General features: G+C 45.9%; 25 non-coding genes across 25 annotated transcripts; all 25 read left to right on the top strand.

The window, feature by feature from the left end:
• The first annotated feature begins 485 nt into the window (after positions 1 to 485).
• On the top strand, positions 486 to 591 carry trnal-uaa (transfer RNA leucine (anticodon UAA)). The gene is made up of 2 exons: positions 486 to 523; positions 546 to 591. It is a non-coding gene; the product is annotated as a tRNA-Leu (tRNA).
• An 882-nt stretch (positions 592 to 1,473) lies between these two features.
• Positions 1,474 to 1,592, top strand: trnal-caa (transfer RNA leucine (anticodon CAA)). The gene is made up of 2 exons: positions 1,474 to 1,511; positions 1,547 to 1,592. It is a non-coding gene; the product is annotated as a tRNA-Leu (tRNA).
• An 809-nt stretch (positions 1,593 to 2,401) lies between these two features.
• Positions 2,402 to 2,507, top strand: trnal-uaa (transfer RNA leucine (anticodon UAA)). The gene is made up of 2 exons: positions 2,402 to 2,439; positions 2,462 to 2,507. It is a non-coding gene; the product is annotated as a tRNA-Leu (tRNA).
• Positions 2,508 to 3,389: 882 nt separating this feature from the next.
• trnal-caa (transfer RNA leucine (anticodon CAA)) lies at positions 3,390 to 3,508 on the top strand. Its single transcript has 2 exons — positions 3,390 to 3,427; positions 3,463 to 3,508. It is a non-coding gene; the product is annotated as a tRNA-Leu (tRNA).
• An 809-nt stretch (positions 3,509 to 4,317) lies between these two features.
• On the top strand, positions 4,318 to 4,423 carry trnal-uaa (transfer RNA leucine (anticodon UAA)). Its single transcript has 2 exons — positions 4,318 to 4,355; positions 4,378 to 4,423. It is a non-coding gene; the product is annotated as a tRNA-Leu (tRNA).
• Positions 4,424 to 5,305: 882 nt separating this feature from the next.
• trnal-caa (transfer RNA leucine (anticodon CAA)) lies at positions 5,306 to 5,424 on the top strand. The gene is made up of 2 exons: positions 5,306 to 5,343; positions 5,379 to 5,424. It is a non-coding gene; the product is annotated as a tRNA-Leu (tRNA).
• Positions 5,425 to 6,233: 809 nt separating this feature from the next.
• trnal-uaa (transfer RNA leucine (anticodon UAA)) lies at positions 6,234 to 6,339 on the top strand. The gene is made up of 2 exons: positions 6,234 to 6,271; positions 6,294 to 6,339. It is a non-coding gene; the product is annotated as a tRNA-Leu (tRNA).
• An 882-nt stretch (positions 6,340 to 7,221) lies between these two features.
• On the top strand, positions 7,222 to 7,340 carry trnal-caa (transfer RNA leucine (anticodon CAA)). The gene is made up of 2 exons: positions 7,222 to 7,259; positions 7,295 to 7,340. It is a non-coding gene; the product is annotated as a tRNA-Leu (tRNA).
• An 809-nt stretch (positions 7,341 to 8,149) lies between these two features.
• Positions 8,150 to 8,255, top strand: trnal-uaa (transfer RNA leucine (anticodon UAA)). The gene is made up of 2 exons: positions 8,150 to 8,187; positions 8,210 to 8,255. It is a non-coding gene; the product is annotated as a tRNA-Leu (tRNA).
• An 882-nt stretch (positions 8,256 to 9,137) lies between these two features.
• trnal-caa (transfer RNA leucine (anticodon CAA)) lies at positions 9,138 to 9,256 on the top strand. Its single transcript has 2 exons — positions 9,138 to 9,175; positions 9,211 to 9,256. It is a non-coding gene; the product is annotated as a tRNA-Leu (tRNA).
• Positions 9,257 to 10,065: 809 nt separating this feature from the next.
• Positions 10,066 to 10,171, top strand: trnal-uaa (transfer RNA leucine (anticodon UAA)). The gene is made up of 2 exons: positions 10,066 to 10,103; positions 10,126 to 10,171. It is a non-coding gene; the product is annotated as a tRNA-Leu (tRNA).
• An 882-nt stretch (positions 10,172 to 11,053) lies between these two features.
• trnal-caa (transfer RNA leucine (anticodon CAA)) lies at positions 11,054 to 11,172 on the top strand. The gene is made up of 2 exons: positions 11,054 to 11,091; positions 11,127 to 11,172. It is a non-coding gene; the product is annotated as a tRNA-Leu (tRNA).
• Positions 11,173 to 11,981: 809 nt separating this feature from the next.
• Positions 11,982 to 12,087, top strand: trnal-uaa (transfer RNA leucine (anticodon UAA)). The gene is made up of 2 exons: positions 11,982 to 12,019; positions 12,042 to 12,087. It is a non-coding gene; the product is annotated as a tRNA-Leu (tRNA).
• An 882-nt stretch (positions 12,088 to 12,969) lies between these two features.
• trnal-caa (transfer RNA leucine (anticodon CAA)) lies at positions 12,970 to 13,088 on the top strand. The gene is made up of 2 exons: positions 12,970 to 13,007; positions 13,043 to 13,088. It is a non-coding gene; the product is annotated as a tRNA-Leu (tRNA).
• An 809-nt stretch (positions 13,089 to 13,897) lies between these two features.
• trnal-uaa (transfer RNA leucine (anticodon UAA)) lies at positions 13,898 to 14,003 on the top strand. Its single transcript has 2 exons — positions 13,898 to 13,935; positions 13,958 to 14,003. It is a non-coding gene; the product is annotated as a tRNA-Leu (tRNA).
• An 882-nt stretch (positions 14,004 to 14,885) lies between these two features.
• trnal-caa (transfer RNA leucine (anticodon CAA)) lies at positions 14,886 to 15,004 on the top strand. The gene is made up of 2 exons: positions 14,886 to 14,923; positions 14,959 to 15,004. It is a non-coding gene; the product is annotated as a tRNA-Leu (tRNA).
• Positions 15,005 to 15,813: 809 nt separating this feature from the next.
• Positions 15,814 to 15,919, top strand: trnal-uaa (transfer RNA leucine (anticodon UAA)). The gene is made up of 2 exons: positions 15,814 to 15,851; positions 15,874 to 15,919. It is a non-coding gene; the product is annotated as a tRNA-Leu (tRNA).
• An 882-nt stretch (positions 15,920 to 16,801) lies between these two features.
• On the top strand, positions 16,802 to 16,920 carry trnal-caa (transfer RNA leucine (anticodon CAA)). The gene is made up of 2 exons: positions 16,802 to 16,839; positions 16,875 to 16,920. It is a non-coding gene; the product is annotated as a tRNA-Leu (tRNA).
• Positions 16,921 to 17,729: 809 nt separating this feature from the next.
• On the top strand, positions 17,730 to 17,835 carry trnal-uaa (transfer RNA leucine (anticodon UAA)). The gene is made up of 2 exons: positions 17,730 to 17,767; positions 17,790 to 17,835. It is a non-coding gene; the product is annotated as a tRNA-Leu (tRNA).
• Positions 17,836 to 18,717: 882 nt separating this feature from the next.
• On the top strand, positions 18,718 to 18,836 carry trnal-caa (transfer RNA leucine (anticodon CAA)). Its single transcript has 2 exons — positions 18,718 to 18,755; positions 18,791 to 18,836. It is a non-coding gene; the product is annotated as a tRNA-Leu (tRNA).
• Positions 18,837 to 19,645: 809 nt separating this feature from the next.
• On the top strand, positions 19,646 to 19,751 carry trnal-uaa (transfer RNA leucine (anticodon UAA)). The gene is made up of 2 exons: positions 19,646 to 19,683; positions 19,706 to 19,751. It is a non-coding gene; the product is annotated as a tRNA-Leu (tRNA).
• An 882-nt stretch (positions 19,752 to 20,633) lies between these two features.
• trnal-caa (transfer RNA leucine (anticodon CAA)) lies at positions 20,634 to 20,752 on the top strand. Its single transcript has 2 exons — positions 20,634 to 20,671; positions 20,707 to 20,752. It is a non-coding gene; the product is annotated as a tRNA-Leu (tRNA).
• Positions 20,753 to 21,561: 809 nt separating this feature from the next.
• On the top strand, positions 21,562 to 21,667 carry trnal-uaa (transfer RNA leucine (anticodon UAA)). Its single transcript has 2 exons — positions 21,562 to 21,599; positions 21,622 to 21,667. It is a non-coding gene; the product is annotated as a tRNA-Leu (tRNA).
• An 882-nt stretch (positions 21,668 to 22,549) lies between these two features.
• On the top strand, positions 22,550 to 22,668 carry trnal-caa (transfer RNA leucine (anticodon CAA)). Its single transcript has 2 exons — positions 22,550 to 22,587; positions 22,623 to 22,668. It is a non-coding gene; the product is annotated as a tRNA-Leu (tRNA).
• Positions 22,669 to 23,477: 809 nt separating this feature from the next.
• trnal-uaa (transfer RNA leucine (anticodon UAA)) lies at positions 23,478 to 23,583 on the top strand. The gene is made up of 2 exons: positions 23,478 to 23,515; positions 23,538 to 23,583. It is a non-coding gene; the product is annotated as a tRNA-Leu (tRNA).
• Positions 23,584 to 24,395: the final 812 nt, after the last annotated feature.

Genomic DNA, 24,395 nt, shown 5'->3' with positions numbered 1-24,395 from the left:
GTCCAAGAATGTGACATCTTGTGAACAATGACAACTAAATTCATGCCTAACTTGGCAATTCTTTGCAAGGACACCAGAGATGCACTCTGGAGATTTCAAGAGATTCACTTATCACAGGCACAGATTATCCAGAATTGATGCCTTTGAAGGTTGGGAATATCAGGTGGAAATGGTTCGATCAATGCCACCGGCCACGGGTGCATGTTCACCTCTTTCAATGTCCAGGATGAAGAAATGCTGTTCATTGTGTGACGAGCGGGCTTTGCAGATATAACACGTTAATGTCTTGGGAATCAAAGAAAGGTGTGTGGCTGAAGATTGTTTGCGGTGCAGCAAAGGAGAATGATCGACACCGCCACTTCAATCCGTTGCGCTGAATTAATGGTTGTGGTTGTTTGTGCAAAAATGGATTGGGTGTGCTCCAGGCCAGCTAGAATGCAGAATACGTAGCACACAGTGGAAAACAGCAGCTGCACAAATAAGTTGTCAGGATGGCCGAGTGGTCTAAGGCGCCAGACTTAAGCAGCCGTTGAGGACTTGATGATTTCTGGTCCCTTTCAAGGGTCGTGGGTTCAAATCCCACTCCTGACATTCACCTTTTCCGACTTCAACGTCATTTGCAAATCAACAATGCAAACCGTATCATTCACATACAAAGATTGAAAACTAACATGCCTCTCTCAAACATTCTGCACCCAATCACACTGCTGCGCTCAAACATGCAGATTACATTACACAGGCAGCAAAGAACATTGTTCCCACCTTGCATTCCTTATTGCTTTCCACCAATCTACCTTTCAATCCCATTGCGCACACTGCTGCTTCTCAGCAACGGGCCAACAGTGTCCAAGAATGCGACATCTTGTGAACAAACACAACTGAATTCAACTGCCTTACTTTGGCGATTCCTTGCAAGGTAGCCAGAGATGCTGACATTTCAAGTCACTCCCATATCAGAGGCACAGATTAGCCAGAATTGTGGCCCATGAATGTTGGGACTTTCAAGGCAAAATATTCAGACGAATGCCACTAGCCACGGTTTACACCTGGCAAGATGAGGACATGCTGTTCATTGTGTGGGGAGCAGGCTTGACAGATGTCTCGCGTGAATGTGTTGAGAATGAAAGAAAGGTCTGGGAATGAGAGTGTAAAATGTGAATTGGGAAAGATGTTTGGATTGTGGTGTGTTTTGGATGGCAGCTGCGTTGCTTGGGTTTGTTGAAGCTGTCGATGGAAAAGTGAGTGAGATGTTTTTGAAAATGATGTAAAATGTTCTTGGCGTACAGATGCAGCGTGCCTGAAAATTGTTTATGGTGCGGGAAGGGTGAATGTTTGCCACTGCCTGTTGAAACAGGTGTGATGTATTGATGGTTGTGGCCTGATTGTGCACAAATGAAATGGGTGTGCTCCAGGCCAGTTCGAGTACCGAATAAGCAGCACACAGTGCAAAAGCTGTGGACACAGTAGCAACTTGTCAGGATGGCCGAGTGGTCTAAGGCGCCAGACTCAAGGAGTGTGTTTCCTTGCCTCGTTTAAGCCTGGTGATTTCTGGTCCCTTTCTAGGGGCGTGGGTTCAAATCCCACTCCTGACATTGTCCTTTTCAGCACCAATATGCCACCGCCAGCCTCACAATCTCCGCAACACCCTGCTGTCATTGATATTTGCCACCTTTTACCACTTCATTTATTTACAAATAAAAACAACACAACTTGAAACCTAACATGCCTCTCTCAAATATCATGCACACAATCGCATGCTCCAATCCAACATGCAGATTACATTTCACAGGCAGCGCATTTAGCAAAGCATTGTTCCCACCTCGCTGCAGCATTCCACATTGCTTTCAACCACTCCACCTTTCTATCCCATGGCGCACCATGCTGCAATGGACCAACAGATGCAATGGATCAACAATGTCCAAGAATGTGACATCTTGTGAACAATGACAACTAAATTCATGCCTAACTTGGCAATTCTTTGCAAGGACACCAGAGATGCACTCTGGAGATTTCAAGAGATTCACTTATCACAGGCACAGATTATCCAGAATTGATGCCTTTGAAGGTTGGGAATATCAGGTGGAAATGGTTCGATCAATGCCACCGGCCACGGGTGCATGTTCACCTCTTTCAATGTCCAGGATGAAGAAATGCTGTTCATTGTGTGACGAGCGGGCTTTGCAGATATAACACGTTAATGTCTTGGGAATCAAAGAAAGGTGTGTGGCTGAAGATTGTTTGCGGTGCAGCAAAGGAGAATGATCGACACCGCCACTTCAATCCGTTGCGCTGAATTAATGGTTGTGGTTGTTTGTGCAAAAATGGATTGGGTTAGCTCCAGGCCAGCTAGAATGCAGAATACGTAGCACACAGTGGAAAACAGCAGCTGAGCAAATAAGTTGTCAGGATGGCCGAGTGGTCTAAGGCGCCAGACTTAAGCAGCCGTTGAGGACTTGATGATTTCTGGTCCCTTTCAAGGGTCGTGGGTTCAAATCCCACTCCTGACATTCACCTTTTCCGACTTCAACGTCATTTGCAAATCAACAATGCAAACCGTATCATTCACATACAAAGATTGAAAACTAACATGCCTCTCTCAAACATTCTGCACCCAATCACACTGCTGCGCTCAAACATGCAGATTACATTACACAGGCAGCAAAGAACATTGTTCCCACCTTGCATTCCTTATTGCTTTCCACCAATCTACCTTTCAATCCCATTGCGCACACTGCTGCTTCTCAGCAACGGGCCAACAGTGTCCAAGAATGCGACATCTTGTGAACAAACACAACTGAATTCAACTGCCTTACTTTGGCGATTCCTTGCAAGGTAGCCAGAGATGCTGACATTTCAAGTCACTCCCATATCAGAGGCACAGATTAGCCAGAATTGTGGCCCATGAATGTTGGGACTTTCAAGGCAAAATATTCAGACGAATGCCACTAGCCACGGTTTACACCCGGCAAGATGAGGACATGCTGTTCATTGTGTGGGGAGCAGGCTTGACAGATGTCTCGCGTGAATGTGTTGAGAATGAAAGAAAGGTCTGGGAATGAGAGTGTAAAATGTGAATTGGGAAAGATGTTTGGATTGTGGTGTGTTTTGGATGGCAGCTGCGTTGCTTGGGTTTGTTGAAGCTGTCGATGGAAAAGTGAGTGAGATGTTTTTGAAAATGATGTAAAATGTTCTTGGCGTACAGATGCAGCGTGCCTGAAAATTGTTTATGGTGCGGGAAGGGTGAATGTTTGCCACTGCCTGTTGAAACAGGTGTGATGTATTGATGGTTGTGGCCTGATTGTGCACAAATGAAATGGGTGTGCTCCAGGCCAGTTCGAGTACAGAATAAGCAGCACACAGTGCAAAAGCTGCGGACACAGCAGCACCTTGTCAGGATGGCCGAGTGGTCTAAGGCGCCAGACTCAAGGAGTGTGTTTCCTTGCCTCGTTTAAGCCTGGTGATTTCTGGTCCCTTTCTAGGGGCGTGGGTTCAAATCCCACTCCTGACATTGTCCTTTTCAGCACCAATATGCCACCGCCAGCCTCACAATCTCCGCAACACCCTGCTGTCATTGATATTTGCCACCTTTTACCACTTCATTTATTTACAAATAAAAACAACACAACTTGAAACCTAACATGCCTCTCTCAAATATCATGCACACAATCGCATGCTCCAATCCAACATGCAGATTACATTTCACAGGCAGCGCATTTAGCAAAGCATTGTTCCCACCTCGCTGCAGCATTCCACATTGCTTTCAACCACTCCACCTTTCTATCCCATGGCGCACCATGCTGCAATGGACCAACAGATGCAATGGATCAACAATGTCCAAGAATGTGACATCTTGTGAACAATGACAACTAAATTCATGCCTAACTTGGCAATTCTTTGCAAGGACACCAGAGATGCACTCTGGAGATTTCAAGAGATTCACTTATCACAGGCACAGATTATCCAGAATTGATGCCTTTGAAGGTTGGGAATATCAGGTGGAAATGGTTCGATCAATGCCACCGGCCACGGGTGCATGTTCACCTCTTTCAATGTCCAGGATGAAGAAATGCTGTTCATTGTGTGACGAGCGGGCTTTGCAGATATAACACGTTAATGTCTTGGGAATCAAAGAAAGGTGTGTGGCTGAAGATTGTTTGCGGTGCAGCAAAGGAGAATGATCGACACCGCCACTTCAATCCGTTGCGCTGAATTAATGGTTGTGGTTGTTTGTGCAAAAATGGATTGGGTGTGCTCCAGGCCAGCTAGAATGCAGAATACGTAGCACACAGTGGAAAACAGCAGCTGCACAAATAAGTTGTCAGGATGGCCGAGTGGTCTAAGGCGCCAGACTTAAGCAGCCGTTGAGGACTTGATGATTTCTGGTCCCTTTCAAGGGTCGTGGGTTCAAATCCCACTCCTGACATTCACCTTTTCCGACTTCAACGTCATTTGCAAATCAACAATGCAAACCGTATCATTCACATACAAAGATTGAAAACTAACATGCCTCTCTCAAACATTCTGCACCCAATCACACTGCTGCGCTCAAACATGCAGATTACATTACACAGGCAGCAAAGAACATTGTTCCCACCTTGCATTCCTTATTGCTTTCCACCAATCTACCTTTCAATCCCATTGCGCACACTGCTGCTTCTCAGCAACGGGCCAACAGTGTCCAAGAATGCGACATCTTGTGAACAAACACAACTGAATTCAACTGCCTTACTTTGGCGATTCCTTGCAAGGTAGCCAGAGATGCTGACATTTCAAGTCACTCCCATATCAGAGGCACAGATTAGCCAGAATTGTGGCCCATGAATGTTGGGACTTTCAAGGCAAAATATTCAGACGAATGCCACTAGCCACGGTTTACACCTGGCAAGATGAGGACATGCTGTTCATTGTGTGGGGAGCAGGCTTGACAGATGTCTCGCGTGAATGTGTTGAGAATGAAAGAAAGGTCTGGGAATGAGAGTGTAAAATGTGAATTGGGAAAGATGTTTGGATTGTGGTGTGTTTTGGATGGCAGCTGCGTTGCTTGGGTTTGTTGAAGCTGTCGATGGAAAAGTGAGTGAGATGTTTTTGAAAATGATGTAAAATGTTCTTGGCGTACAGATGCAGCGTGCCTGAAAATTGTTTATGGTGCGGGAAGGGTGAATGTTTGCCACTGCCTGTTGAAACAGGTGTGATGTATTGATGGTTGTGGCCTGATTGTGCACAAATGAAATGGGTGTGCTCCAGGCCAGTTCGAGTACAGAATAAGCAGCACACAGTGCAAAAGCTGCGGACACAGCAGCACCTTGTCAGGATGGCCGAGTGGTCTAAGGCGCCAGACTCAAGGAGTGTGTTTCCTTGCCTCGTTTAAGCCTGGTGATTTCTGGTCCCTTTCTAGGGGCGTGGGTTCAAATCCCACTCCTGACATTGTCCTTTTCAGCACCAATATGCCACCGCCAGCCTCACAATCTCCGCAACACCCTGCTGTCATTGATATTTGCCACCTTTTACCACTTCATTTATTTACAAATAAAAACAACACAACTTGAAACCTAACATGCCTCTCTCAAATATCATGCACACAATCGCATGCTCCAATCCAACATGCAGATTACATTTCACAGGCAGCGCATTTAGCAAAGCATTGTTCCCACCTCGCTGCAGCATTCCACATTGCTTTCAACCACTCCACCTTTCTATCCCATGGCGCACCATGCTGCAATGGACCAACAGATGCAATGGATCAACAATGTCCAAGAATGTGACATCTTGTGAACAATGACAACTAAATTCATGCCTAACTTGGCAATTCTTTGCAAGGACACCAGAGATGCACTCTGGAGATTTCAAGAGATTCACTTATCACAGGCACAGATTATCCAGAATTGATGCCTTTGAAGGTTGGGAATATCAGGTGGAAATGGTTCGATCAATGCCACCGGCCACGGGTGCATGTTCACCTCTTTCAATGTCCAGGATGAAGAAATGCTGTTCATTGTGTGACGAGCGGGCTTTGCAGATATAACACGTTAATGTCTTGGGAATCAAAGAAAGGTGTGTGGCTGAAGATTGTTTGCGGTGCAGCAAAGGAGAATGATCGACACCGCCACTTCAATCCGTTGCGCTGAATTAATGGTTGTGGTTGTTTGTGCAAAAATGGATTGGGTGTGCTCCAGGCCAGCTAGAATGCAGAATACGTAGCACACAGTGGAAAACAGCAGCTGCACAAATAAGTTGTCAGGATGGCCGAGTGGTCTAAGGCGCCAGACTTAAGCAGCCGTTGAGGACTTGATGATTTCTGGTCCCTTTCAAGGGTCGTGGGTTCAAATCCCACTCCTGACATTCACCTTTTCCGACTTCAACGTCATTTGCAAATCAACAATGCAAACCGTATCATTCACATACAAAGATTGAAAACTAACATGCCTCTCTCAAACATTCTGCACCCAATCACACTGCTGCGCTCAAACATGCAGATTACATTACACAGGCAGCAAAGAACATTGTTCCCACCTTGCATTCCTTATTGCTTTCCACCAATCTACCTTTCAATCCCATTGCGCACACTGCTGCTTCTCAGCAACGGGCCAACAGTGTCCAAGAATGCGACATCTTGTGAACAAACACAACTGAATTCAACTGCCTTACTTTGGCGATTCCTTGCAAGGTAGCCAGAGATGCTGACATTTCAAGTCACTCCCATATCAGAGGCACAGATTAGCCAGAATTGTGGCCCATGAATGTTGGGACTTTCAAGGCAAAATATTCAGACGAATGCCACTAGCCACAGTTTACACCCGGCAAGATGAGGACATGCTGTTGATTGTGTGGGGAGCAGGCTTCACAGATGTCTCGCGTGAATGTATTGAGAATGAAAGAAAGGTCTGGGAATGAGAGTGTAAAATGTGAATTGGGAAAGATGTTTGGATTGTGGTGTGTTTTGGATGGCAGCTGCGTTGCTTGGGTTTGTTGAAGCTGTCGATGGAAAAGTGAGTGAGATGTTTTTGAAAATGATGTAAAATGTTCTTGGCGTACAGATGCAGCGTGCCTGAAAATTGTTTATGGTGTGGGAAGGGTGAATGTTTGCCACTGCCTGTTGAAACAGGTGTGATGTATTGATGGTTGTGGCCTGATTGTGCACAAATGAAATGGGTGTGCTCCAGGCCAGTTCGAGTACAGAATAAGCAGCACACAGTGCAAAAACTGCGGACACAGCAGCAACTTGTCAGGATGGCCGAGTGGTCTAAGGTGCCAGACTCAAGGAGTGTGTTTCCTTGCCTCGTTTAAGCCTGGTGATTTCTGGTCCCTTTCTAGGGGCGTGGGTTCAAATCCCACTCCTGACATTGTCCTTTTCAGCACCAATATGCCACCGCCAGCCTCACAATCTCAGCAACACCCTGCTGTCATTGATATTTGCCACCTTTTACCACTTCATTTATTTACAAATAAAAACAACACAACTTGAAACCTAACATGCCGCTCTCAAATATCATGCACACAATCGCATGCTCCAATCCAACATGCAGATTACATTTCACAGGCAGCGCATTTAGCAAAGCATTGTTCCCACCTCGCTGCAGCATTCCACATTGCTTTCAACCACTCCACCTTTCTATCCCATGGCGCACCATGCTGCAATGGACCAACAGATGCAATGGATCAACAATGTCCAAGAATGTGACATCTTGTGAACAATGACAACTAAATTCATGCCTAACTTGGCAATTCTTTGCAAGGACACCAGAGATGCACTCTGGAGATTTCAAGAGATTCACTTATCACAGGCACAGATTATCCAGAATTGATGCCTTTGAAGGTTGGGAATATCAGGTGGAAATGGTTCGATCAATGCCACCGGCCACGGGTGCATGTTCACCTCTTTCAATGTCCAGGATGAAGAAATGCTGTTCATTGTGTGACGAGCGGGCTTTGCAGATATAACACGTTAATGTCTTGGGAATCAAAGAAAGGTGTGTGGCTGAAGATTGTTTGCGGTGCAGCAAAGGAGAATGATCGACACCGCCACTTCAATCCGTTGCGCTGAATTAATGGTTGTGGTTGTTTGTGCAAAAATGGATTGGGTGTGCTCCAGGCCAGCTAGAATGCAGAATACGTAGCACACAGTGGAAAACAGCAGCTGCACAAATAAGTTGTCAGGATGGCCGAGTGGTCTAAGGCGCCAGACTTAAGCAGCCGTTGAGGACTTGATGATTTCTGGTCCCTTTCAAGGGTCGTGGGTTGAAATCCCACTCCTGACATCCACCTTTTCCGACTTCAACGTCATTTGCAAATCAACAATGCAAACCGTATCATTCACATACAAAGATTGAAAACTAACATGCCTCTCTCAAACATTCTGCACCCAATCACACTGCTGCGCTCAAACATGCAGATTACATTACACAGGCAGCAAAGAACATTGTTCCCACCTTGCATTCCTTATTGCTTTCCACCAATCTACCTTTCAATCCCATTGCGCACACTGCTGCTTCTCAGCAACGGGCCAACAGTGTCCAAGAATGCGACATCTTGTGAACAAACACAACTGAATTCAACTGCCTTACTTTGGCGATTCCTTGCAAGGTAGCCAGAGATGCTGACATTTCAAGTCACTCCCATATCAGAGGCACAGATTAGCCAGAATTGTGGCCCATGAATGTTGGGACTTTCAAGGCAAAATATTCAGACGAATGCCACTAGCCACGGTTTACACCTGGCAAGATGAGGACATGCTGTTCATTGTGTGGGGAGCAGGCTTGACAGATGTCTCGCGTGAATGTGTTGAGAATGAAAGAAAGGTCTGGGAATGAGAGTGTAAAATGTGAATTGGGAAAGATGTTTGGATTGTGGTGTGTTTTGGATGGCAGCTGCGTTGCTTGGGTTTGTTGAAGCTGTCGATGGAAAAGTGAGTGAGATGTTTTTGAAAATGATGTAAAATGTTCTTGGCGTACAGATGCAGCGTGCCTGAAAATTGTTTATGGTGCGGGAAGGGTGAATGTTTGCCACTGCCTGTTGAAACAGGTGTGATGTATTGATGGTTGTGGCCTGATTGTGCACAAATGAAATGGGTGTGCTCCAGGCCAGTTCGAGTACAGAATAAGCAGCACACAGTGCAAAAGCTGCGGACACAGCAGCACCTTGTCAGGATGGCCGAGTGGTCTAAGGCGCCAGACTCAAGGAGTGTGTTTCCTTGCCTCGTTTAAGCCTGGTGATTTCTGGTCCCTTTCTAGGGGCGTGGGTTCAAATCCCACTCCTGACATTGTCCTTTTCAGCACCAATATGCCACCGCCAGCCTCACAATCTCCGCAACACCCTGCTGTCATTGATATTTGCCACCTTTTACCACTTCATTTATTTACAAATAAAAACAACACAACTTGAAACCTAACATGCCTCTCTCAAATATCATGCACACAATCGCATGCTCCAATCCAACATGCAGATTACATTTCACAGGCAGCGCATTTAGCAAAGCATTGTTCCCACCTCGCTGCAGCATTCCACATTGCTTTCAACCACTCCACCTTTCTATCCCATGGCGCACCATGCTGCAATGGACCAACAGATGCAATGGATCAACAATGTCCAAGAATGTGACATCTTGTGAACAATGACAACTAAATTCATGCCTAACTTGGCAATTCTTTGCAAGGACACCAGAGATGCACTCTGGAGATTTCAAGAGATTCACTTATCACAGGCACAGATTATCCAGAATTGATGCCTTTGAAGGTTGGGAATATCAGGTGGAAATGGTTCGATCAATGCCACCGGCCACGGGTGCATGTTCACCTCTTTCAATGTCCAGGATGAAGAAATGCTGTTCATTGTGTGACGAGCGGGCTTTGCAGATATAACACGTTAATGTCTTGGGAATCAAAGAAAGGTGTGTGGCTGAAGATTGTTTGCGGTGCAGCAAAGGAGAATGATCGACACCGCCACTTCAATCCGTTGCGCTGAATTAATGGTTGTGGTTGTTTGTGCAAAAATGGATTGGGTGTGCTCCAGGCCAGCTAGAATGCAGAATACGTAGCACACAGTGGAAAACAGCAGCTGCACAAATAAGTTGTCAGGATGGCCGAGTGGTCTAAGGCGCCAGACTTAAGCAGCCGTTGAGGACTTGATGATTTCTGGTCCCTTTCAAGGGTCGTGGGTTCAAATCCCACTCCTGACATTCACCTTTTCCGACTTCAACGTCATTTGCAAATCAACAATGCAAACCGTATCATTCACATACAAAGATTGAAAACTAACATGCCTCTCTCAAACATTCTGCACCCAATCACACTGCTGCGCTCAAACATGCAGATTACATTACACAGGCAGCAAAGAACATTGTTCCCACCTTGCATTCCTTATTGCTTTCCACCAATCTACCTTTCAATCCCATTGCGCACACTGCTGCTTCTCAGCAACGGGCCAACAGTGTCCAAGAATGCGACATCTTGTGAACAAACACAACTGAATTCAACTGCCTTACTTTGGCGATTCCTTGCAAGGTAGCCAGAGATGCTGACATTTCAAGTCACTCCCATATCAGAGGCACAGATTAGCCAGAATTGTGGCCCATGAATGTTGGGACTTTCAAGGCAAAATATTCAGACGAATGCCACTAGCCACAGTTTACACCCGGCAAGATGAGGACATGCTGTTGATTGTGTGGGGAGCAGGCTTCACAGATGTCTCGCGTGAATGTATTGAGAATGAAAGAAAGGTCTGGGAATGAGAGTGTAAAATGTGAATTGGGAAAGATGTTTGGATTGTGGTGTGTTTTGGATGGCAGCTGCGTTGCTTGGGTTTGTTGAAGCTGTCGATGGAAAAGTGAGTGAGATGTTTTTGAAAATGATGTAAAATGTTCTTGGCGTACAGATGCAGCGTGCCTGAAAATTGTTTATGGTGTGGGAAGGGTGAATGTTTGCCACTGCCTGTTGAAACAGGTGTGATGTATTGATGGTTGTGGCCTGATTGTGCACAAATGAAATGGGTGTGCTCCAGGCCAGTTCGAGTACAGAATAAGCAGCACACAGTGCAAAAACTGCGGACACAGCAGCAACTTGTCAGGATGGCCGAGTGGTCTAAGGTGCCAGACTCAAGGAGTGTGTTTCCTTGCCTCGTTTAAGCCTGGTGATTTCTGGTCCCTTTCTAGGGGCGTGGGTTCAAATCCCACTCCTGACATTGTCCTTTTCAGCACCAATATGCCACCGCCAGCCTCACAATCTCAGCAACACCCTGCTGTCATTGATATTTGCCACCTTTTACCACTTCATTTATTTACAAATAAAAACAACACAACTTGAAACCTAACATGCCGCTCTCAAATATCATGCACACAATCGCATGCTCCAATCCAACATGCAGATTACATTTCACAGGCAGCGCATTTAGCAAAGCATTGTTCCCACCTCGCTGCAGCATTCCACATTGCTTTCAACCACTCCACCTTTCTATCCCATGGCGCACCATGCTGCAATGGACCAACAGATGCAATGGATCAACAATGTCCAAGAATGTGACATCTTGTGAACAATGACAACTAAATTCATGCCTAACTTGGCAATTCTTTGCAAGGACACCAGAGATGCACTCTGGAGATTTCAAGAGATTCACTTATCACAGGCACAGATTATCCAGAATTGATGCCTTTGAAGGTTGGGAATATCAGGTGGAAATGGTTCGATCAATGCCACCGGCCACGGGTGCATGTTCACCTCTTTCAATGTCCAGGATGAAGAAATGCTGTTCATTGTGTGACGAGCGGGCTTTGCAGATATAACACGTTAATGTCTTGGGAATCAAAGAAAGGTGTGTGGCTGAAGATTGTTTGCGGTGCAGCAAAGGAGAATGATCGACACCGCCACTTCAATCCGTTGCGCTGAATTAATGGTTGTGGTTGTTTGTGCAAAAATGGATTGGGTGTGCTCCAGGCCAGCTAGAATGCAGAATACGTAGCACACAGTGGAAAACAGCAGCTGCACAAATAAGTTGTCAGGATGGCCGAGTGGTCTAAGGCGCCAGACTTAAGCAGCCGTTGAGGACTTGATGATTTCTGGTCCCTTTCAAGGGTCGTGGGTTGAAATCCCACTCCTGACATCCACCTTTTCCGACTTCAACGTCATTTGCAAATCAACAATGCAAACCGTATCATTCACATACAAAGATTGAAAACTAACATGCCTCTCTCAAACATTCTGCACCCAATCACACTGCTGCGCTCAAACATGCAGATTACATTACACAGGCAGCAAAGAACATTGTTCCCACCTTGCATTCCTTATTGCTTTCCACCAATCTACCTTTCAATCCCATTGCGCACACTGCTGCTTCTCAGCAACGGGCCAACAGTGTCCAAGAATGCGACATCTTGTGAACAAACACAACTGAATTCAACTGCCTTACTTTGGCGATTCCTTGCAAGGTAGCCAGAGATGCTGACATTTCAAGTCACTCCCATATCAGAGGCACAGATTAGCCAGAATTGTGGCCCATGAATGTTGGGACTTTCAAGGCAAAATATTCAGACGAATGCCACGAGCCACAGTTTACACCCGGCAAGATGAGGACATGCTGTTGATTGTGTGGGGAGCAGGCTTCACAGATGTCTCGCGTGAATGTATTGAGAATGAAAGAAAGGTCTGGGAATGAGAGTGTAAAATGTGAATTGGGAAAGATGTTTGGATTGTGGTGTGTTTTGGATGGCAGCTGCGTTGCTTGGGTTTGTTGAAGCTGTCGATGGAAAAGTGAGTGAGATGTTTTTGAAAATGATGTAAAATGTTCTTGGCGTACAGATGCAGCGTGCCTGAAAATTGTTTATGGTGTGGGAAGGGTGAATGTTTGCCACTGCCTGTTGAAACAGGTGTGATGTATTGATGGTTGTGGCCTGATTGTGCACAAATGAAATGGGTGTGCTCCAGGCCAGTTCGAGTACAGAATAAGCAGCACACAGTGCAAAAGCTGCGGACACAGCAGCACCTTGTCAGGATGGCCGAGTGGTCTAAGGCGCCAGACTCAAGGAGTGTGTTTCCTTGCCTCGTTTAAGCCTGGTGATTTCTGGTCCCTTTCTAGGGGCGTGGGTTCAAATCCCACTCCTGACATTGTCCTTTTCAGCACCAATATGCCACCGCCAGCCTCACAATCTCCGCAACACCCTGCTGTCATTGATATTTGCCACCTTTTACCACTTCATTTATTTACAAATAAAAACAACACAACTTGAAACCTAACATGCCTCTCTCAAATATCATGCACACAATCGCATGCTCCAATCCAACATGCAGATTACATTTCACAGGCAGCGCACTTAGCAAAGCATTGTTCCCACCTCGCTGCAGCATTCCACATTGCTTTCAACCACTCCACCTTTCTATCCCATGGCGCACCATGCTGCAATGGACCAACAGATGCAATGGATCAACAATGTCCAAGAATGTGACATCTTGTGAACAATGACAACTAAATTCATGCCTAACTTGGCAATTCTTTGCAAGGACACCAGAGATGCACTCTGGAGATTTCAAGAGATTCACTTATCACAGGCACAGATTATCCAGAATTGATGCCTTTGAAGGTTGGGAATATCAGGTGGAAATGGTTCGATCAATGCCACCGGCCACGGGTGCATGTTCACCTCTTTCAATGTCCAGGATGAAGAAATGCTGTTCATTGTGTGACGAGCGGGCTTTGCAGATATAACACGTTAATGTCTTGGGAATCAAAGAAAGGTGTGTGGCTGAAGATTGTTTGCGGTGCAGCAAAGGAGAATGATCGACACCGCCACTTCAATCCGTTGCGCTGAATTAATGGTTGTGGTTGTTTGTGCAAAAATGGATTGGGTGTGCTCCAGGCCAGCTAGAATGCAGAATACGTAGCACACAGTGGAAAACAGCAGCTGCACAAATAAGTTGTCAGGATGGCCGAGTGGTCTAAGGCGCCAGACTTAAGCAGCCGTTGAGGACTTGATGATTTCTGGTCCCTTTCAAGGGTCGTGGGTTCAAATCCCACTCCTGACATTCACCTTTTCCGACTTCAACGTCATTTGCAAATCAACAATGCAAACCGTATCATTCACATACAAAGATTGAAAACTAACATGCCTCTCTCAAACATTCTGCACCCAATCACACTGCTGCGCTCAAACATGCAGATTACATTACACAGGCAGCAAAGAACATTGTTCCCACCTTGCATTCCTTATTGCTTTCCACCAATCTACCTTTCAATCCCATTGCGCACACTGCTGCTTCTCAGCAACGGGCCAACAGTGTCCAAGAATGCGACATCTTGTGAACAAACACAACTGAATTCAACTGCCTTACTTTGGCGATTCCTTGCAAGGTAGCCAGAGATGCTGACATTTCAAGTCACTCCCATATCAGAGGCACAGATTAGCCAGAATTGTGGCCCATGAATGTTGGGACTTTCAAGGCAAAATATTCAGACGAATGCCACTAGCCACAGTTTACACCCGGCAAGATGAGGACATGCTGTTCATTGTGTGGGGAGCAGGCTTCACAGATGTCTCGCGTGAATGTGTTGAGAATGAAAGAAAGGTCTGGGAATGAGAGTGTAAAATGTGAATTGGGAAAGATGTTTGGATTGTGGTGTGTTTTGGATGGCAGCTGCGTTGCTTGGGTTTGTTGAAACTGTCGATGGAAAAGTGAGTGAGATGTTTTTGAAAATGATGTAAAATGTTCTTGGCGTACAGATGCAGCGTGCCTGAAAATTGTTTATGGTGCGGGAAGGGTGAATGTTTGCCACTGCCTGTTGAAACAGGTGTGCTGTATTGATGGTTGTGGCCTGATTGTGCACAAATGAAATGGGTGTGCTCCAGGCCAGTTCGAGTACCGAATAAGCAGCACACAGTGCAAAAGCTGTGGACACAGTAGCAACTTGTCAGGATGGCCGAGTGGTCTACGGCGCCAGACTCAAGGAGTGTGTTTCCTTGCCTCGTTTAAGCCTGGTGATTTCTGGTCCCTTTCTAGGGGCGTGGGTTCAAATCCCACTCCTGACATTGTCCTTTTCAGCACCAATATGCCACCGCCAGCCTCACAATCTCCGCAACACCCTGCTGTCATTGATATTTGCCACCTTTTACCACTTCATTTATTTACAAATAAAAACAACACAACTTGAAACCTAACATGCCTCTCTCAAATATCATGCACACAATCGCATGCTCCAATCCAACATGCAGATTACATTTCACAGGCAGCGCATTTAGCAAAGCATTGTTCCCACCTCGCTGCAGCATTCCACATTGCTTTCAACCACTCCACCTTTCTATCCCATGGCGCACCATGCTGCAATGGACCAACAGATGCAATGGATCAACAATGTCCAAGAATGTGACATCTTGTGAACAATGACAACTAAATTCATGCCTAACTTGGCAATTCTTTGCAAGGACACCAGAGATGCACTCTGGAGATTTCAAGAGATTCACTTATCACAGGCACAGATTATCCAGAATTGATGCCTTTGAAGGTTGGGAATATCAGGTGGAAATGGTTCGATCAATGCCACCGGCCACGGGTGCATGTTCACCTCTTTCAATGTCCAGGATGAAGAAATGCTGTTCATTGTGTGACGAGCGGGCTTTGCAGATATAACACGTTAATGTCTTGGGAATCAAAGAAAGGTGTGTGGCTGAAGATTGTTTGCGGTGCAGCAAAGGAGAATGATCGACACCGCCACTTCAATCCGTTGCGCTGAATTAATGGTTGTGGTTGTTTGTGCAAAAATGGATTGGGTTAGCTCCAGGCCAGCTAGAATGCAGAATACGTAGCACACAGTGGAAAACAGCAGCTGAGCAAATAAGTTGTCAGGATGGCCGAGTGGTCTAAGGCGCCAGACTTAAGCAGCCGTTGAGGACTTGATGATTTCTGGTCCCTTTCAAGGGTCGTGGGTTCAAATCCCACTCCTGACATTCACCTTTTCCGACTTCAACGTCATTTGCAAATCAACAATGCAAACCGTATCATTCACATACAAAGATTGAAAACTAACATGCCTCTCTCAAACATTCTGCACCCAATCACACTGCTGCGCTCAAACATGCAGATTACATTACACAGGCAGCAAAGAACATTGTTCCCACCTTGCATTCCTTATTGCTTTCCACCAATCTACCTTTCAATCCCATTGCGCACACTGCTGCTTCTCAGCAACGGGCCAACAGTGTCCAAGAATGCGACATCTTGTGAACAAACACAACTGAATTCAACTGCCTTACTTTGGCGATTCCTTGCAAGGTAGCCAGAGATGCTGACATTTCAAGTCACTCCCATATCAGAGGCACAGATTAGCCAGAATTGTGGCCCATGAATGTTGGGACTTTCAAGGCAAAATATTCAGACGAATGCCACTAGCCACGGTTTACACCCGGCAAGATGAGGACATGCTGTTCATTGTGTGGGGAGCAGGCTTGACAGATGTCTCGCGTGAATGTGTTGAGAATGAAAGAAAGGTCTGGGAATGAGAGTGTAAAATGTGAATTGGGAAAGATGTTTGGATTGTGGTGTGTTTTGGATGGCAGCTGCGTTGCTTGGGTTTGTTGAAGCTGTCGATGGAAAAGTGAGTGAGATGTTTTTGAAAATGATGTAAAATGTTCTTGGCGTACAGATGCAGCGTGCCTGAAAATTGTTTATGGTGCGGGAAGGGTGAATGTTTGCCACTGCCTGTTGAAACAGGTGTGATGTATTGATGGTTGTGGCCTGATTGTGCACAAATGAAATGGGTGTGCTCCAGGCCAGTTCGAGTACAGAATAAGCAGCACACAGTGCAAAAGCTGCGGACACAGCAGCACCTTGTCAGGATGGCCGAGTGGTCTAAGGCGCCAGACTCAAGGAGTGTGTTTCCTTGCCTCGTTTAAGCCTGGTGATTTCTGGTCCCTTTCTAGGGGCGTGGGTTCAAATCCCACTCCTGACATTGTCCTTTTCAGCACCAATATGCCACCGCCAGCCTCACAATCTCAGCAACACCCTGCTGTCATTGATATTTGCCACCTTTTACCACTTCATTTATTTACAAATAAAAACAACACAACTTGAAACCTAACATGCCGCTCTCAAATATCATGCACACAATCGCATGCTCCAATCCAACATGCAGATTACATTTCACAGGCAGCGCATTTAGCAAAGCATTGTTCCCACCTCGCTGCAGCATTCCACATTGCTTTCAACCACTCCACCTTTCTATCCCATGGCGCACCATGCTGCAATGGACCAACAGATGCAATGGATCAACAATGTCCAAGAATGTGACATCTTGTGAACAATGACAACTAAATTCATGCCTAACTTGGCAATTCTTTGCAAGGACACCAGAGATGCACTCTGGAGATTTCAAGAGATTCACTTATCACAGGCACAGATTATCCAGAATTGATGCCTTTGAAGGTTGGGAATATCAGGTGGAAATGGTTCGATCAATGCCACCGGCCACGGGTGCATGTTCACCTCTTTCAATGTCCAGGATGAAGAAATGCTGTTCATTGTGTGACGAGCGGGCTTTGCAGATATAACACGTTAATGTCTTGGGAATCAAAGAAAGGTGTGTGGCTGAAGATTGTTTGCGGTGCAGCAAAGGAGAATGATCGACACCGCCACTTCAATCGGTTGCGCTGAATTAATGGTTGTGGTTGTTTGTGCAAAAATGGATTGGGTGTGCTCCAGGCCAGCTAGAATGCAGAATACGTAGCACACAGTGGAAAACAGCAGCTGCACAAATAAGTTGTCAGGATGGCCGAGTGGTCTAAGGCGCCAGACTTAAGCACCCGTTGAGGACTTGATGATTTCTGGTCCCTTTCAAGGGTCGTGGGTTGAAATCCCACTCCTGACATCCACCTTTTCCGACTTCAACGTCATTTGCAAATCAACAATGCAAACCGTATCATTCACATACAAAGATTGAAAACTAACATGCCTCTCTCAAACATTCTGCACCCAATCACACTGCTGCGCTCAAACATGCAGATTACATTACACAGGCAGCAAAGAACATTGTTCCCACCTTGCATTCCTTATTGCTTTCCACCAATCTACCTTTCAATCCCATTGCGCACACTGCTGCTTCTCAGCAACGGGCCAACAGTGTCCAAGAATGCGACATCTTGTGAACAAACACAACTGAATTCAACTGCCTTACTTTGGCGATTCCTTGCAAGGTAGCCAGAGATGCTGACATTTCAAGTCACTCCCATATCAGAGGCACAGATTAGCCAGAATTGTGGCCCATGAATGTTGGGACTTTCAAGGCAAAATATTCAGACGAATGCCACGAGCCACAGTTTACACCCGGCAAGATGAGGACATGCTGTTGATTGTGTGGGGAGCAGGCTTCACAGATGTCTCGCGTGAATGTATTGAGAATGAAAGAAAGGTCTGGGAATGAGAGTGTAAAATGTGAATTGGGAAAGATGTTTGGATTGTGGTGTGTTTTGGATGGCAGCTGCGTTGCTTGGGTTTGTTGAAGCTGTCGATGGAAAAGTGAGTGAGATGTTTTTGAAAATGATGTAAAATGTTCTTGGCGTACAGATGCAGCGTGCCTGAAAATTGTTTATGGTGTGGGAAGGGTGAATGTTTGCCACTGCCTGTTGAAACAGGTGTGATGTATTGATGGTTGTGGCCTGATTGTGCACAAATGAAATGGGTGTGCTCCAGGCCAGTTCGAGTACAGAATAAGCAGCACACAGTGCAAAAACTGTGGACACAGCAGCAACTTGTCAGGATGGCCGAGTGGTCTAAGGTGCCAGACTCAAGGAGTGTGTTTCCTTGCCTCGTTTAAGCCTGGTGATTTCTGGTCCCTTTCTAGGGGCGTGGGTTCAAATCCCACTCCTGACATTGTCCTTTTCAGCACCAATATGCCACCGCCAGCCTCACAATCTCCGCAACACCCTGCTGTCATTGATATTTGCCACCTTTTACCACTTCATTTATTTACAAATAAAAACAACACAACTTGAAACCTAACATGCCGCTCTCAAATATCATGCACACAATCGCATGCTCCAATCCAACATGCAGATTACATTTCACAGGCAGCGCATTTAGCAAAGCATTGTTCCCACCTCGCTGCAGCATTCCACATTGCTTTCAACCACTCCACCTTTCTATCCCATGGCGCACCATGCTGCAATGGACCAACAGATGCAATGGATCAACAATGTCCAAGAATGTGACATCTTGTGAACAATGACAACTAAATTCATGCCTAACTTGGCAATTCTTTGCAAGGACACCAGAGATGCACTCTGGAGATTTCAAGAGATTCACTTATCACAGGCACAGATTATCCAGAATTGATGCCTTTGAAGGTTGGGAATATCAGGTGGAAATGGTTCGATCAATGCCACCGGCCACGGGTGCATGTTCACCTCTTTCAATGTCCAGGATGAAGAAATGCTGTTCATTGTGTGACGAGCGGGCTTTGCAGATATAACACGTTAATGTCTTGGGAATCAAAGAAAGGTGTGTGGCTGAAGATTGTTTGCGGTGCAGCAAAGGAGAATGATCGACACCGCCACTTCAATCCGTTGCGCTGAATTAATGGTTGTGGTTGTTTGTGCAAAAATGGATTGGGTGTGCTCCAGGCCAGCTAGAATGCAGAATACGTAGCACACAGTGGAAAACAGCAGCTGCACAAATAAGTTGTCAGGATGGCCGAGTGGTCTAAGGCGCCAGACTTAAGCAGCCGTTGAGGACTTGATGATTTCTGGTCCCTTTCAAGGGTCGTGGGTTGAAATCCCACTCCTGACATCCACCTTTTCCGACTTCAACGTCATTTGCAAATCAACAATGCAAACCGTATCATTCACATACAAAGATTGAAAACTAACATGCCTCTCTCAAACATTCTGCACCCAATCACACTGCTGCGCTCAAACATGCAGATTACATTACACAGGCAGCAAAGAACATTGTTCCCACCTTGCATTCCTTATTGCTTTCCACCAATCTACCTTTCAATCCCATTGCGCACACTGCTGCTTCTCAGCAACGGGCCAACAGTGTCCAAGAATGCGACATCTTGTGAACAAACACAACTGAATTCAACTGCCTTACTTTGGCGATTCCTTGCAAGGTAGCCAGAGATGCTGACATTTCAAGTCACTCCCATATCAGAGGCACAGATTAGCCAGAATTGTGGCCCATGAATGTTGGGACTTTCAAGGCAAAATATTCAGACGAATGCCACGAGCCACAGTTTACACCCGGCAAGATGAGGACATGCTGTTGATTGTGTGGGGAGCAGGCTTCACAGATGTCTCGCGTGAATGTATTGAGAATGAAAGAAAGGTCTGGGAATGAGAGTGTAAAATGTGAATTGGGAAAGATGTTTGGATTGTGGTGTGTTTTGGATGGCAGCTGCGTTGCTTGGGTTTGTTGAAGCTGTCGATGGAAAAGTGAGTGAGATGTTTTTGAAAATGATGTAAAATGTTCTTGGCGTACAGATGCAGCGTGCCTGAAAATTGTTTATGGTGTGGGAAGGGTGAATGTTTGCCACTGCCTGTTGAAACAGGTGTGATGTATTGATGGTTGTGGCCTGATTGTGCACAAATGAAATGGGTGTGCTCCAGGCCAGTTCGAGTACAGAATAAGCAGCACACAGTGCAAAAACTGCGGACACAGCAGCAACTTGTCAGGATGGCCGAGTGGTCTAAGGTGCCAGACTCAAGGAGTGTGTTTCCTTGCCTCGTTTAAGCCTGGTGATTTCTGGTCCCTTTCTAGGGGCGTGGGTTCAAATCCCACTCCTGACATTGTCCTTTTCAGCACCAATATGCCACCGCCAGCCTCACAATCTCAGCAACACCCTGCTGTCATTGATATTTGCCACCTTTTACCACTTCATTTATTTACAAATAAAAACAACACAACTTGAAACCTAACATGCCGCTCTCAAATATCATGCACACAATCGCATGCTCCAATCCAACATGCAGATTACATTTCACAGGCAGCGCATTTAGCAAAGCATTGTTCCCACCTCGCTGCAGCATTCCACATTGCTTTCAACCACTCCACCTTTCTATCCCATGGCGCACCATGCTGCAATGGACCAACAGATGCAATGGATCAACAATGTCCAAGAATGTGACATCTTGTGAACAATGACAACTAAATTCATGCCTAACTTGGCAATTCTTTGCAAGGACACCAGAGATGCACTCTGGAGATTTCAAGAGATTCACTTATCACAGGCACAGATTATCCAGAATTGATGCCTTTGAAGGTTGGGAATATCAGGTGGAAATGGTTCGATCAATGCCACCGGCCACGGGTGCATGTTCACCTCTTTCAATGTCCAGGATGAAGAAATGCTGTTCATTGTGTGACGAGCGGGCTTTGCAGATATAACACGTTAATGTCTTGGGAATCAAAGAAAGGTGTGTGGCTGAAGATTGTTTGCGGTGCAGCAAAGGAGAATGATCGACACCGCCACTTCAATCCGTTGCGCTGAATTAATGGTTGTGGTTGTTTGTGCAAAAATGGATTGGGTGTGCTCCAGGCCAGCTAGAATGCAGAATACGTAGCACACAGTGGAAAACAGCAGCTGCACAAATAAGTTGTCAGGATGGCCGAGTGGTCTAAGGCGCCAGACTTAAGCAGCCGTTGAGGACTTGATGATTTCTGGTCCCTTTCAAGGGTCGTGGGTTGAAATCCCACTCCTGACATCCACCTTTTCCGACTTCAACGTCATTTGCAAATCAACAATGCAAACCGTATCATTCACATACAAAGACTGAAAACTAACATGCCTCTCTCAAACATTCTGCACCCAATCACACTGCTGCGCTCAAACATGCAGATTACATTACACAGGCAGCAAAGAACATTGTTCCCACCTTGCATTCCTTATTGCTTTCCACCAATCTACCTTTCAATCCCATTGCGCACACTGCTGCTTCTCAGCAACGGGCCAACAGTGTCCAAGAATGCGACATCTTGTGAACAAACACAACTGAATTCAACTGCCTTACTTTGGCGATTCCTTGCAAGGTAGCCAGAGATGCTGACATTTCAAGTCACTCCCATATCAGAGGCACAGATTAGCCAGAATTGTGGCCCATGAATGTTGGGACTTTCAAGGCAAAATATTCAGACGAATGCCACGAGCCACAGTTTACACCCGGCAAGATGAGGACATGCTGTTGATTGTGTGGGGAGCAGGCTTCACAGATGTCTCGCGTGAATGTATTGAGAATGAAAGAAAGGTCTGGGAATGAGAGTGTAAAATGTGAATTGGGAAAGATGTTTGGATTGTGGTGTGTTTTGGATGGCAGCTGCGTTGCTTGGGTTTGTTGAAGCTGTCGATGGAAAAGTGAGTGAGATGTTTTTGAAAATGATGTAAAATGTTCTTGGCGTACAGATGCAGCGTGCCTGAAAATTGTTTATGGTGCGGGAAGGGTGAATGTTTGCCACTGCCTGTTGAAACAGGTGTGATGTATTGATGGTTGTGGCCTGATTGTGCACAAATGAAATGGGTGTGCTCCAGGCCAGTTCGAGTACAGAATAAGCAGCACACAGTGCAAAAGCTGTGGACACAGCAGCAACTTGTCAGGATGGCCGAGTGGTCTAAGGCGCCAGACTCAAGGAGTGTGTTTCCATGCCTCGTTTAAGCCTGGTGATTTCTGGTCCCTTTCTAGGGGCGTGGGTTCAAATCCCACTCCTGACATTGTCCTTTTCAGCACCAATATGCCACCGCCAGCCTCACAATCTCCGCAACACCCTGCTGTCATTGATATTTGCCACCTTTTACCACTTCATTTATTTACAAATAAAAACAACACAACTTGAAACCTAACATGCCGCTCTCAAATATCATGCACACAATCGCATGCTCCAATCCAACATGCAGATTACATTTCACAGGCAGCGCATTTAGCAAAGCATTGTTCCCACCTCGCTGCAGCATTCCACATTGCTTTCAACCACTCCACCTTTCTATCCCATGGCGCACCATGCTGCAATGGACCAACAGATGCAATGGATCAACAATGTCCAAGAATGTGACATCTTGTGAACAATGACAACTAAATTCATGCCTAACTTGGCAATTCTTTGCAAGGACACCAGAGATGCACTCTGGAGATTTCAAGAGATTCACTTATCACAGGCACAGATTATCCAGAATTGATGCCTTTGAAGGTTGGGAATATCAGGTGGAAATGGTTCGATCAATGCCACCGGCCACGGGTGCATGTTCACCTCTTTCAATGTCCAGGATGAAGAAATGCTGTTCATTGTGTGACGAGCGGGCTTTGCAGATATAACACGTTAATGTCTTGGGAATCAAAGAAAGGTGTGTGGCTGAAGATTGTTTGCGGTGCAGCAAAGGAGAATGATCGACACCGCCACTTCAATCCGTTGCGCTGAATTAATGGTTGTGGTTGTTTGTGCAAAAATGGATTGGGTGTGCTCCAGGCCAGCTAGAATGCAGAATACGTAGCACACAGTGGAAAACAGCAGTTGCGCAAATAAGTTGTCAGGATGGCCGAGTGGTCTAAGGCGCCAGACTTAAGCAGCCGTTGAGGACTTGATGATTTCTGGTCTCTTTCAAGGGTCGTGGGTTCAAATCCCACTCCTGACATTCACCTTTTCCGACTTCAACGTCATTTGCAAATCAACAATGCAAACCGTATCATTCACATACAAAGATTGAAAACTAACATTCTGCAACCAATCACACTGCTGCGCTCAAACATGCAGATTACATTACACAGGCAGCAAAGAACATTGTTCCCACCTTGCATTCCTTATTGCTTTCCACCAATCTACCTTTCAATCCCATTGCGCACACTGCTGCTTCTCAGCAACGGGCCAACAGTGTCCAAGAATGCGACATCTTGTGAACAAACACAACTGAATTCAACTGCCTTACTTTGGCGATTCCTTGCAAGGTAGCCAGAGATGCTGACATTTCAAGTCACTCCCATATCAGAGGCACAGATTAGTCAGAATTGTGGCCCATGAATGTTTGGACTTTCAAGGCAAAATATTCAGACGAATGCCACGAGCCACAGTTTACACCCGGCAAGATGAGGACATGCTGTTGATTGTGTGGGGAGCAGGCTTCACAGATGTCTCGCGTGAATGTATTGAGAATGAAAGAAAGGTCTGGGAATGAGAGTGTAAAATGTGAATTGGGAAAGATGTTTGGATTGTGGTGTGTTTTGGATGGCAGCTGCGTTGCTTGGGTTTGTTGAAGCTGTCGATGGAAAAGTGAGTGAGATGTTTTTGAAAATGATGTAAAATGTTCTTGGCGTACAGATGCAGCGTGCCTGAAAATTGTTTATGGTTCGGGAAGGGTGAATGTTTGCCACTGCCTGTTGAAACAGGTGTGATGTATTGATGGTTGTGGCCTGATTGTGCACAAATGAAATGGGTGTGCTCCAGGCCAGT

This window comes from Scyliorhinus torazame, chromosome 1, assembly GCF_047496885.1.
Source record: "Scyliorhinus torazame isolate Kashiwa2021f chromosome 1, sScyTor2.1, whole genome shotgun sequence".
Lineage (NCBI taxonomy): Eukaryota > Metazoa > Chordata > Chondrichthyes > Carcharhiniformes > Scyliorhinidae > Scyliorhinus > Scyliorhinus torazame.
Note: the sequence above shows the minus strand (reverse complement) of the source record. Positions and strands in the feature narration are given on the sequence as shown.